The sequence below is a fragment of the Amblyomma americanum genome, chromosome 2 (genome assembly GCF_052857255.1).
Source record: "Amblyomma americanum isolate KBUSLIRL-KWMA chromosome 2, ASM5285725v1, whole genome shotgun sequence".
Lineage (NCBI taxonomy): Eukaryota > Metazoa > Arthropoda > Arachnida > Ixodida > Ixodidae > Amblyomma > Amblyomma americanum.
The window spans coordinates 172,449,428-172,462,403 of NC_135498.1; positions in this window are offsets into that span (position 1 = coordinate 172,449,428).

The window sequence follows — 12,976 nt, forward strand, 5'->3', positions numbered from 1 at the left end:
GCCTACGCCAACCATCGCCCGTCGCTCCTAGCGCGTTGGTTGGTCACGGCGAGCAAGGAGTGCGCGCTGTTGACGGGAACGTGGCGCCACCTGGCGCCGCCGCCCGGTGATCCTCCACATGCTGGCGGTGCGCACTGCCTGCTAAATGTAGAACGAACGCATTCTTCCTTGGAACCGAAACGAACGCTTATAGAGTGCAATGGCTCGATCGTATCGATTCCGCAAAGTCGCTCTCAGATACATAGAGAGTAGCCATAAGTGTTGAGTGCTAGGTCGTAGGATGTTTACAGAGAGGCGCAAAATCCTTCAATGTAAAAAGTAGCCAGAGCCTCTGGTGGAGTATTTTTGTTTTACTTGCTTTACAGTGTTTTTATCTAGGGCAAAAAAGTTGGTTTTGTTAATGTAATATAAAACACAAAAACTTGACAAGACATATTTCTAGTTATTAACACAATTTGCAGTATATTTACTCTTTGTCCAATCATCAAGCTCCCACTAAGTGATGTCATATCCGCTGCTAAAAACCCCCACTCTATGGTGACATCGTCTGCGCCACGAATTTGTTTTTGCGAGAGAATTAAAACATCAAAAACTGCAGTATACGACCGATGCTTAAATCATCACTATTACTCATTCTATGCAACCAAGAAGCAAAACAATGCATTGAAATGTGTTTCGGGGCCCCTTCAAGACCGTCTGCTCCGGCTAAAGCCGAATATCTGTTCCGCAGCGAAATCCTGAATTCCTATACTTTCCCCCTTGCTGCTAACTCGTCAATGGGCTTCCGCTTGACTAGTTTCTCCCGTTCCCTCTCCATGTCGCAGTTAATTCGACACCTTTTCATTTAGTGGTCGCTACTAGTCACCTTACCCAGGACCTCGACATCCTGCACGATGCCACAGTGAGGCATAGCATGAAGTCTATTTCATTTTTAGTTTCAGAATTGTGCCTCTTCCACATCCACTTGTTCTTTATTTATTTATTTTTGTGTATTTATTATAAAAATACCTCACAGGTTCCACACTTGAACATTGCGTGAGGGGAGGGTACAATATTTTTCAGACAAAAGATGGTGCATAGTGGAAAAGTACAACAGGAAACAATATTAAACGCATTGGACGGCAGATAGTTGTTAAAACGTACATAAAAGGAAACCATAAAAGAAGAGTAAACGAACAGTGGCAGTGCCTGGATTCAACTTACACATTACGAACACATTTCATTTACTATATCAATAATGCATAAAGCTGGTCAATTAGTTTTTGGATATTAATGAGTCACGTACAGTAGGAATTCAATTCGGAAGGCCATTCCAACATTTGATTGCACGTGGCAAAGCAGAAGAGTTAAACGCGAGTGTTCGTCCGAATAGACGTTGCAAGCTTAGATTATTATGTACGCGACGTGAAGTGTGGGTTGTGCGTGTAGGTGGCAGTGTTGATGCGTGACGACTGTATATTAGTTTCTGTAGTACGAAAACAAGGGCGATATCTGTGTAAACCTGTTAGAAATAAAGATAACTTTAAGTTTGTTATGATGGAATGACGGTTGTAGTCATGAGAAATAAAACGAGCTGTATGGTTATGAATATTTTCGAGGCAATGGATTAAATAAGCCTGATGTGCGGTGGTGACCAGATAGCTGATGCATATTCTAGTTGAGGACGGACAAATTTTAAGTATGCGAGGTTGCGGATAGAAACAGGTGCGCTAAGAAGATTTCTCACCAGGTAGCCAAGCGCGCGCTATGCTTCGACAGTTATGTTCTGAGTATGATCCGCCCTAGAAAGATTTGAAGGCCTAAGTATTCATAACAAGACGTGCGGGTTAGCGTGACACTGTCATGATTTTACATTTGTCAGTATTAAGTGTCGGTTGCCACGATGTGCACCAGTTAGTTGCGCATTCTAGGTCGTGCTGAAGAATGACATGGTCAGTTGTTGAGAAGAATACACGGTAAATTAAGCAGTCATCGGCGAAAAGTCGAACTGGTGACGTAATATGCGATGGGAGGTCATGTTTGAGAATTGAAAATAACAAGGGACCCAGAACACTTCCCTGGGGAATGCCAGTAGTGACGTCACTAAGGGGTGATGAAAAGTTGTTGATAACCGTGAACTGCTTCCGAAAAGGTATGAAGGTCCGGATCCAGCAGACAGCGAGTCTAAATCAAGCGACGATATTTTAGCTATAAAGCGACAATGGCCGACACAGTCAAACACACTAGAAAAGTCAATGAATATGCAGTCAGTCTGGTAGTTTTAATTCATGTTGTTGAATAGATCACTGTTGAGTTCAACTGGTTGTGTACCCCAGGAAAACCCTTTTCTGAATCCGTGCTGGCGTGGGAAAAAGAAACCGTTGTTCCCCAGATGGCACGCGATGTTAGATGCAACGATGTGCTCAAGTAACTTACATGGAGTAATTGTTAGTGATATGGGGCGTTAGTTACAAACTGCGTATTTGTCGCCAGATTTATAAACATGGCTTATTTTACCCATCTTTCAATCATAAAGAATTTCGCCAGTGCCTAAAGATTGCTTAAAAATATGAGAGAGAATGATACTATAGGGATGTACATTATGTTTGATAATTTTGGTACATATTCTGTCTACTCCTGAGGAAGTTGACACTTTAAGACTATTAAATAGAGGTCCTGCGCCTTCTGTAGTTAAATTTATTGCAGTCATGAATAGGTAAATTAGTTCTTGTCGTTGAGGTTGATTGGAATAGGTTTTCGTAGTGAATACTGATGTGAAGCAGTCATTAAACATGGCTGGACAGTTCTCTTGAGGTATTTATTGGACATTCGTTTTGATCAAGCAATGACGGCACTTCAGTCATGCGGTTCACCAACCCGCTGGTCTTTTTCGTACAGGTGATCGTCACGGTGCTGTCGACGCCAGTGGCTCGACACGATCAACCGCGATGGTCAACGCCCGAAGGGACGCAGCTTGTGTGCGATCACGGTCGACACGAGGCTGATACGCTTCATCTCGCGGACGTCAGCATCGACCGACGCTACCGGATGACACTAGGTTCGATAACGAACAGTGACGAAGACAGCGCCTCCCTGGCGGCGGATCGATCACGACCCTACATAAAGGCAACAGATGACCCCGGACGGCTTCTTGGGGACGGCGGCACTTCAGGCATGCGGTTCACCAACCCGCTGGTCTTTTTCGTACAGGTGAGCAAATGCTACGGCAAGTGCTATCGGTCAAGCGACCCTTACCTTGTAGTGCTGCCGTGCCCAGGGCTGCTCTGTCCGGTGTTCTGTGATTTACTGTATGCCATGAAGCTTCTGCTGCTCGCCGGTGATATTGAGACCAACCCCGGACCTGATGTGGCGCAGGTAATGAAACAGCTACAAAGTATAACAGATGACCTAAAAGAAATAAAGGAAGAAAGGCTTGTCTCCATCGATACAAAATTAGACAACTTGGCCATACTGGACAGAAAAATATCAACGTGTCTGCACGAGATTGACAGCCTAAAGAAAACAGTGATGACCCTTGAAATGAGAATAGACGATCTGGAGAATCGCTCACGAAGGTCTAACCTAATATATGGAATTTCTGAGGATGAAAGTGAGGACAGCGACACACTGGAAAAAACGGTCAACGAGAAAATTGTTCAGGACATCTTAGAAATAGAGCCCGTTACCATCGAAAGAATTCATAGACTGGGCCGGCCTACGAATACGAAAAAGGCCAGACCTGTTATTCTTAAACTGCTTGACTCACGGGACAAATCTAGAATACTAAAGAACTGCTCAAAGCTGAAGGGATCGGAGTACTCAGTCAGTGAGGATTACTCGGCCCGTGTACGTAGCTTACGAAAGAAGTTATGGGAGACTGCGAAGGAGCACAAAGACAACGGAGACAAAGTTGCTCTTGTCTTTGATAAGCTGCGTATTAACGGTGAGTTTTTCTATTGGGATGATGAGCAGAACCGTGTAATGCCAATAGAAACCAGTCAGTCCTACTAGTCCCCCAAATAACAGTCAAAGCGATGTAAAAACATTACGGCCACGCCGCAACCAGCAGAAACAGAAATAACTTTTGCTAACATAAATGCTCGCAGCATTCTATACAAACTTGCTTCTTTGGAAAGCTTACTTATTGGCATAAAACCCGACTTTATGGCCGTGACTGAAACGTGGCTCACGTCCGATATCATGGACACCGAGGTTACGCCCCCAAATTACGCGATAATTCGCAAGGATAGAAAAACTCGCGGTGGCGGCGTAGCCATTTTTGTGAACAAAAAATACAAATCACTGTACTTCCCGATATCGAAGGCGTAGAGGCAGTCTTTTCCAAACTGACATTTGGTTCCTACTCGATTGTGGTGGGTTGCGTTTATCGCAGCCCATCAAGTGATCATGACTTCATGCTTGCATAACATCGCTATATGCAATGTCATCTTCTAGGTACCAGACTAATCTTGCTTGGCGACTTTAACCTCCCGGATATTGACTGGCTCACAATGCAACATCAATCCGCTTCTTCAGACTATCTTTTAGATATTATGCTACAGTTTAATCTCACTCAGATTGTAAATCAACCAACACGTCTACAAGGTTCTTCGAGTAACACGCTTGATCTAGTATTTCTAAGTCACCACTTTCCACTCCATAAAACTAAAACTGAAATACTAGAAGGAATCTCCGATCACAAACTAATCTTACGCAGTGTCCCTATCAGTATCACGCTTTCTTCGCCACGACCGCAAACTTTTGTTCATGATTTCACTAAAGCTGACGATAATAGTATTCTAGATTATCTTTTCTTCGAGTTCGACACATACAAAGAACTTGCAAGCGATGGTTCTTCTGACATTGAATCCTTATGGCATAGCTTTAAAACGACTGGCTCATATTGTATTCATAAGTTCGTCCCACGTAGAAGGAAGCAAATAAAAATACGTAGCCCCTGGATCACCCGCGAAGTCATACACGCTAAGCGCAAAGTTAATCGCCGTAAAAAAGCCCTTAAGGTGAACCCTTGCACGAAAAGAAGGACCAATCTTAACCTTGCAATACAAAGCATGAAACATCGAATAAAGGCTTCTAAATTATATTACTTTAATAACACCCTCAATAACTTTATAAGAACGTCCCCATCAAAATTTTGGAGCTACCTTAATCCTAAAAGACAAACTGAAAACCCAGTCTCAAAAGAAGATAGCCTTGAGATAGCAAACGAACTGAATGATTACTTCGCGTCAGTTTTTTCTAACGATAATGGTATAGTCCCTCATCAGACCTCACGAACAACGAAACACATTGAATCATTAACTGTAACTGAGACTGGGGTATTTAACCTGTTGTTAAATCTAGACACAAAAAAGGGACCAGGACCAGACAACATCCCAAATTCCTTTCTAAAAAGATATGTCGAATGGATGGCTAAGTATTTGTGCTTACTTTTGAATAAACCCCTCTCAACATGTACCCTTCCAAAGGAATGGAAATTAGCCAAAATTATTCCGATACACAAATCAGGAAACAGGACAGATGTTTCTAATTACAGACCCATCTCTATCACCTGTTCAGTGTCTAAAGTACTCGAACACATCATAATAAAACACATAACCGTTTTCCTTGAAAATGAAACCATACTCTCCCCATTTCAGCATGGCTTCAGCCAAGGCCTTTCGACAGTAACACAGTTATTAGAATTAGTCCGCAACTTATCCCACAGCATAGACCGACAAAAGCAAACCGATCTAATACTACTAGATTTTTCAAAGGCATTTGATCGGGTTACACACATTAATTAATTAATTAACTAGAATCAACTGTAGGTCATGGCTCTATAGTTAATTGGATTAGCAACTACTTATCAGGCAGAACACAATTTGTAGAAATTAATCATCAAGCCTCCCACATAGTAAATGTTGTGTCTGGTGTACCTCAGGGTTGTGTCTTGGCACCTGTTCTTTTCTTGATTTTTATAAATGATCTGACGACTAATCTCAACGTTAATATACGACTGTTCGCCGATGACTGTGTAATTTATCGTAAATTAATACTATAGAGGATCATGAAGCTCTTAACAACGCATTACATTCTATAGCAAAATGGTGCACTGACTGGCAGATGACACTCAACGCTACTAAATCTGCTGTTATGACAGTTTCTAGAAAGAAACATAAATCCGACTTTCGGTATACTATAAATGGCACACCACATACTGTAGTGACTAATCATAAGTATCTTGGCGTACTAATAACCCATGACCTCAGGTGGAACGCTTACGTGGACAAAATCACCTCAACAGCTTTGAAACGACTCTTTTTTTCTTAGACGACGCCTCACATTAGCCCCTTTTCAAACTAAGCTTTTAGCCTACAATGTTTTGGTTAGATCTGTTCTCGAATATGCTAACGTCGTTTGGTTTCCTTATACCAATCAAGATATAACCAAACTTAAAGCCGTTCAAAGAAAAGCAGTCAGATTTATATTTAACAAATACAAAATAACCGATTCGCCCACTGAATTATTGAAAACTGAAGGAATAAAATCATTGCAGACCCGTGCAAAAGTCGCACGACTTAAACTCATGTTTCAACTAATAAATCGACATCTAAAACTCGACACTACTAAATATATTTCCTTTTCCGAAGCAAGATCAACGCGTCATAAACATTCACATACATTAAGTGAGTATCATTTCGATACTAACTGCTTTAAAATTTCCTTTTTCCCACTAGCAATTCGAGAATGGAGCAGCCTTGATCCTTCCATTACTAACTGTTCATCATTGACAAAATTTAATATTGCAGTTGAGAGTATGTCATGTTATTAGTTATTCATTCCTGGTTGCTTGCATTCTGTTATTATTATACCCATGGTTATTTTTTTTTATGTGTAAGCTTTTTTTTTGTCAAACTATGCAGGGTTACATAAACTAAACACCTATACTATGTTAATGCCTTTGCAGTGTACGCTTATAATATTTACTGTTTACTTATTGTCTGCGTATTATAACAACTAGCAATGTTTCAACATTTTGTTATTCTTTGTATAATACTACCGACATTAGCCTTATTTTATGTGTTATTTGATTGTTTTCGTCACAGCTCGGTTGTATTTTCGTTTTACCGTTTGTTGTCTTTCTTAGCATGCTGACCAGTTGAATGTTCCGATTATGCTTTACCGCTTTCTGCTAACCTTACTAAGCCCTCCTGCCACAATCCCAATTGGGATTAGCAGTATTTGTAATAAATAAATAAATGTCGTCCGACGTGCGCTATAAGGAAACTGCTTTACAAAATTTTGCGGGGTAGTTTTTCTTTGTGAGCAATTGAAGGTCTTGGGGTAAAAATTTGTGTTTGGCATTCCGAATGGAATGACAGTATGATATTCCACACAGTTTGTGTTCAGCATGAGCAGAATCAGTGTGCAATTGCTTTGCGGCGCTGAAAATGTGTCTTTTTTGTTTTTTAATGCTCGCACTGAATTGTTATACCAAGGTTTACATACGTTGACCCGTAAGGTTACTAGCGGAATGTGACTGCCCACCAGTTTGGCTATTTTTTTGTACAAAGTCCGGTTTTCTTTAGCAGACTGGGATGAAAAATCACGGACAAAAAATTCAGGGAAATGCTCTAGACAACGAATAATAACGTTAAAGTCAGTCTTTCTATATATTCGTAGATGTATTGGTTGGGCGTGCCTTCCTTAATAAGGAGCATTACTTGATAAATGAAAAAGCTGATTATCGCTGAACCTGTAATTATAAGATATATCTCTAACCCTCTCTAGGTAAGATGTTAGAATAAGATCTAAAATATTAGCATCGCGTGTTATGGCGTCGGAAAGTTGGACAAAAGAAAAGTAGAGTGTTAGCTGCATGAACTCATTGGAGCCACAAGAATGGGAAGATAAGTTCAGTCAATCAATGTCTTGGTAATTATTGTCTGCGAACAAAAGAATGTCACATTTAGGAAACCTGTAGTTCAAATAGCTGTGATATTGTCGTGTATGTAGATCAGTGACAAACTTAGCAGGGAAGCCCAGAGGCCTGTAGTAAATGCCTAAGAGAGTGTTACATTGGCGGGATGTTATTACTACCTATACGATTTCCATTTCGCATGGGATATCAACAAAGAAAGGCAAAATGGTCTTATTAGCAGCAATTAATACTGCACCGCCCCTTTTGCTTATTCTCTCTTTCCGATAAATTTGGAATACGTTGCTATCAGGCAGAAGTTCCTCGTCAGCGATATCAGGACGCAACCACGTTTCTGTGAAAAGTAGCAGATTGCAGTTGCTATTATCAAGATATGAGCAGTGTTCGGTGGGTGTAGGAAGAAGGCTGCGTATGTTAAGGAATGACAAACGAAGAGGTGGGCTTGGAATGCTATCCATAGGCGGCTGGGTCGAGTTTTTGGTAACACTGCTTCTGCGTCTTTGCTATCTTGAGACTTCTGTTACATGGTCAGTGTCAGAGTTGTACATGTATACTGAATCACTCATGCGCACCTTGTCTACGCTGAGTTTGTAGGCCGTATTTTTAGATTTAGCAAATTCTAAGAGTTTTACTACCTAGCCGCTTTTGCAGTGAAAAGTCCTCACACGCTGCATAATCGCCGTCTTTAAACTTATTTCCGTTTTTGAGGATAAGTTGTTTGTCCGTTAAAAATGTCAGTTTTAGAATGATTGGCCTGTCTCTCTCAAACTGAAACTGCCCTAGACGATACGATCTTTTCATCTACGTAATTAGAAAATTAACCCCTAGACCCTCGGAACAGAGATTTGTAACTTTTTCTGCGGTCGTCCAGGTTTCAGACATCTCCTCCAGAACGCCAAAAAACAGAAATTTGATCCCTTAAGCCTGTTTTCCGCGCCTTCGCATCTTGATTCAATTTTATGAAGCAGTACGCCAATGGTACCTGACGTATTCGGTCCGGACTCGGGCACTGTCGAAACCTGTTATATCTTACATTTCGCATATCAACGTCAACTGTGCTAACCTAGCAAGCCAGAAGGCCCTGGTCCACCGAGCCCGAGTCGTGGCTGTCGCCAATGGGCTCCTGTAATGAGGTGCCCACCTAGAGATTGCGAGAGGTTGCTCCGGCTACCTCAAGCTTCCTCCCTGAAATAAAGTTATTCACACACACACACAACCTTTTCTGTTAGTTGCTTCAGCTCGACGTCAGCACAGGCCCGCCAGTAATTAAGCGCACTCATTTCTCTCCGAATGTAGTTCGACCTACTTCTATTCTTTTATCGTAAATTCTTTGTATCGTACTGCAAAATGTATTCTTTGTATCGTACTGTAAAAAACAATGCACCTTTAAAGATTTTTGTCAGGTGTCTATAACTCGCACCCTTGCACCCGGCCCAGAAGGGAGTCTGTATTTTCATACACCTGCCACGCGGGGTGTTTGCCGAAAGAATCAGCCAGAAAATGACAAGTGACCTAAAGGTGTTGGGGCGACTCGCACGCTATTACCGCCGAGCCATTGGCATTTTAGCGCTTCTTTCACCCCTACACCCTTCGGGAAAAATTCATGCAATGTGTTCATAATTTGTTCCCACTTTTATTGCTTTTCTAAAGAGTTCTTTAAATTTACCATTACAAGGCTTGCATAATGTAACATACCTGCATTACTGGAGCTCTCCATAGCAGTAGACAGGCAGTGTGGCAACCAAAAACAGTTACTGACCGGCAAATCATAATATTGCACAAATGTGGAAAATTTTTATTATCAGTACAAAGACATCCAAAAAGCACAACAAGCTTCGACAAAGAATTCTTTACTCCCATCAAAGGAACGACTGCACCATGCCTGCTTTATCGGTGTTATGGTGCTGCAAAAGTAAGATTCAATTACAATTACTTCTTTCTACCTCCTATTTTTTTTCACAGGAAACGATAAAAAATTGATGCCTGTGCATCATTAAAAACCAGCTTGAGCAAGGCTCAGACTGTGACACTAACTACCAGGAATGGCTTGTACACAAACATAAGGTAGCTTATGCTGAAGATCCATAATCTTGCCAGTATGGCAGTTGTAGAGTGAACCGCACTGTTGAGCCTGCTGAGTAGTCATCCTCCCTCTACGAACAGGTTCTCAGCCATCTCAGGATTTGCTTCGCAGAACGGCATGCATGGTGCGAGTCTGTATTTTACGCAAAACAGGTACAGCATTTCATATCCGTTTACATTGCTCAATGATCCTTATAAAACGCCAACATACTTCTCATTATTGGTGTGCGATATTATGCACGCTAACGCTAACAGAGAGAATAAAATATGCTCATACGGCGAGCAAGCGCCAGATGTTATTCCCTAAACCATTCCAAAGAGGCAATTGTGGTTTCAGAGAAAATAGCTCTAAACGGCACTATAAAAACAATGTTTGAGCTAGAAAGCTACCTGTTAGGAAATGAAGTGAACGTGGTCAGGCCATGCAATTAATTCTGCAGGAATTAAAAGCTAGTGCAAACCACTGACCTTGTTGGAGAGTAAACTGATTACAAAAGGCCCCAACCACCACGACAACAGAAGAAAATGTAGCGCACTTTATAATGCTTTACGATCACACCGACGACAAGTGAGGTGTAACATTCACTGTGACAGAAGAAAATATAGTATCTGCGTCAAAGTCAGTGATGCAAGCCCTTCTATGACAGTGGGCTGCTTTAAAGCAACACAAAAACATGCATTCATTATTATACCAAGTATGTGACATCTTGAAAGGCAGGCAACAGTGCCAAGTTAACGTACCTTCCATGTCTGCAGGGAAGTAAACTCATAAGCCAATAAGAAAAATTTGCACGGTCACTAAACTATTTCAATGAAAGCCGCCGGGCCAGTTGGTGCATGATTCTTAGCAAAACCACGCAGAGGAACAGGAAACCGACAAGATGACACTTATACAGCGCTGACTAACAACTGAGGAATTTATTGCTTTACTCGCAATAAATACAGGAAGCATTATCTAAAGTACCAAGAACAAAGGTCACGAAATCGTTATGTTTTGACATCTGTCATGATTGTTTACCTAGATATAATCACGGACTATATCCGTGACTAAGTTATATATCCATTCAATTTATTTTTTCATTAATATTAGCGATGATGTGCTTACGTAGGTTAAGGAATTCGTAAATATGATTTACACTTTATGTATCTCGCGCATGAGCTATAGATTATATTTGTTCAGAATTTTAAAACATCGAAAGCGCGGAATGCATTGACTGTACAACACGTATGTTGCTTGCTTGCTGCCATATCCTGTCTGTGTTGGCGAAATGCTCCATTAGATGAATGTTGACACGCCAGCCTTTTTTCCGGACACATGAAGATCTGCATGCAAAAGGGATTTTGTAAACCAAGTCACTGTCACACGCTGTGAATTTGTCTATTTGCTTCTTCTTACACGGTGCTGTCTTTGAAGCACCTCTGCTTTGAGCGGTGCATACTAAGTTACAGCAACCCTGCCCGACCACTTTCTTTAGCGCGTGGCTGACACCCTGCCCATATGGCATGACAGCTAACTTCCAACCTTTCTGAAGCCTCGTTAGGGTAGATCGGCAAATTTCTTTCATTACCTTGAAGCCAAAGCTGCAGATGAGGTCATCTGCGAAACTAGCTTCACGTAACCGTGTCAGTTGGACCTTGACACTTTCCTGCTGACGGTCAATACACAATCTATTTAGGGCATTTTTCACTGCGCCTGTAGCCACAGAATTTTTTTCGACTGCGGAAGATAACACAAGCACATATGGGCCTCTCCGATGTACAGTCATCGATCGAAAAACTGAAACTGTACCTCCACTGGCATTTCTTTCGTCAGCTCAAAGTTTGCAGAAACCTCGGAGGTCTTAAAGTTGTCAACAATGTCCTTCTATAGCCCTTGATTAGCTTGTGGATTACTAGGAAGTCGTACACAAATCGTAACGTCATTATCGTATTCGTTCCACGAAAATCTTCTATTAGTTCGCGATCTTGAAAGGCAGGTCCGCAGAAGGTCACTGAAAACTGTGCAATGCAAGAAGCGGTGCATACTCATTGCTATGAATGTACAGATCATCACTGAACTTTACACAGGTAGAACGCAAATAGATGGTTGACAGCTCCACAAATCCATCCGCATTAACTCCGCATTGGTTCTCGAATCGTACTGATCACAATCAATGCCTTCTCTTACCATCTCAAACAAGGCGGCATGTGGCAGCATGTAAGTCCTTCATTACAATGAAGTAGACAGTTCTTCTGGACAGCTGTTCGAGAGGAATGCAGACATTTCCGGCTTCTTTGCCAGGAAAAGGTCTTCCACGGTGAGCAGGGAGAGAAATTCTTGCAGATACCGCCCTAAGGGTTGCTGCCACGATCCTTGTTCAGAGACAATTACACCAAAAGGACAGTTATCCTTGAGTGTTTCTGCCACGTAGAAGGCATAGGCCCTCACCCTTCTTCACAGCCAGCCCTAGTTTGGTCAAGTTGTTGGCTTGACACAAGTTTTCGGGCTTTGTTCTTCAATGTTTGGCACCTGACCTTCTATTACAGCTTGCACAATTTCTTAGCAATCGCTTCATTTGTTTTCGCAGAAAGTAGCTGAAAATAGTATGCAACATGCCCAGCAAAGGTGCTTCAAAAACAGCCTCGTGTAAGACGAAGCACAGAGACAAATTCATAGTATGCGACAGTGGCTTAGAGTAGGAGTTCCCTCTGTCATGAGGAGTGTCATATGTTGGGAAATAAGGTCGGTGTGTCAACATACATCTAATGAAACATGTCGGCAACTCAGACACAATATGGCAGCATGGTAGCAAGACACTTTTCGGAATATGACTGCATTCCACAATTCCGAGAATGTAAAATTATGAGGAAATATAATCGATAGCTCAAGCGAATATACCTGATGTACATCATAAATAAGAATTATTCAACCTGCGTAAGCACATCACCAGTAAAGTTAACGAAAAAAGAAATTGACTATCTGGATAAACAACC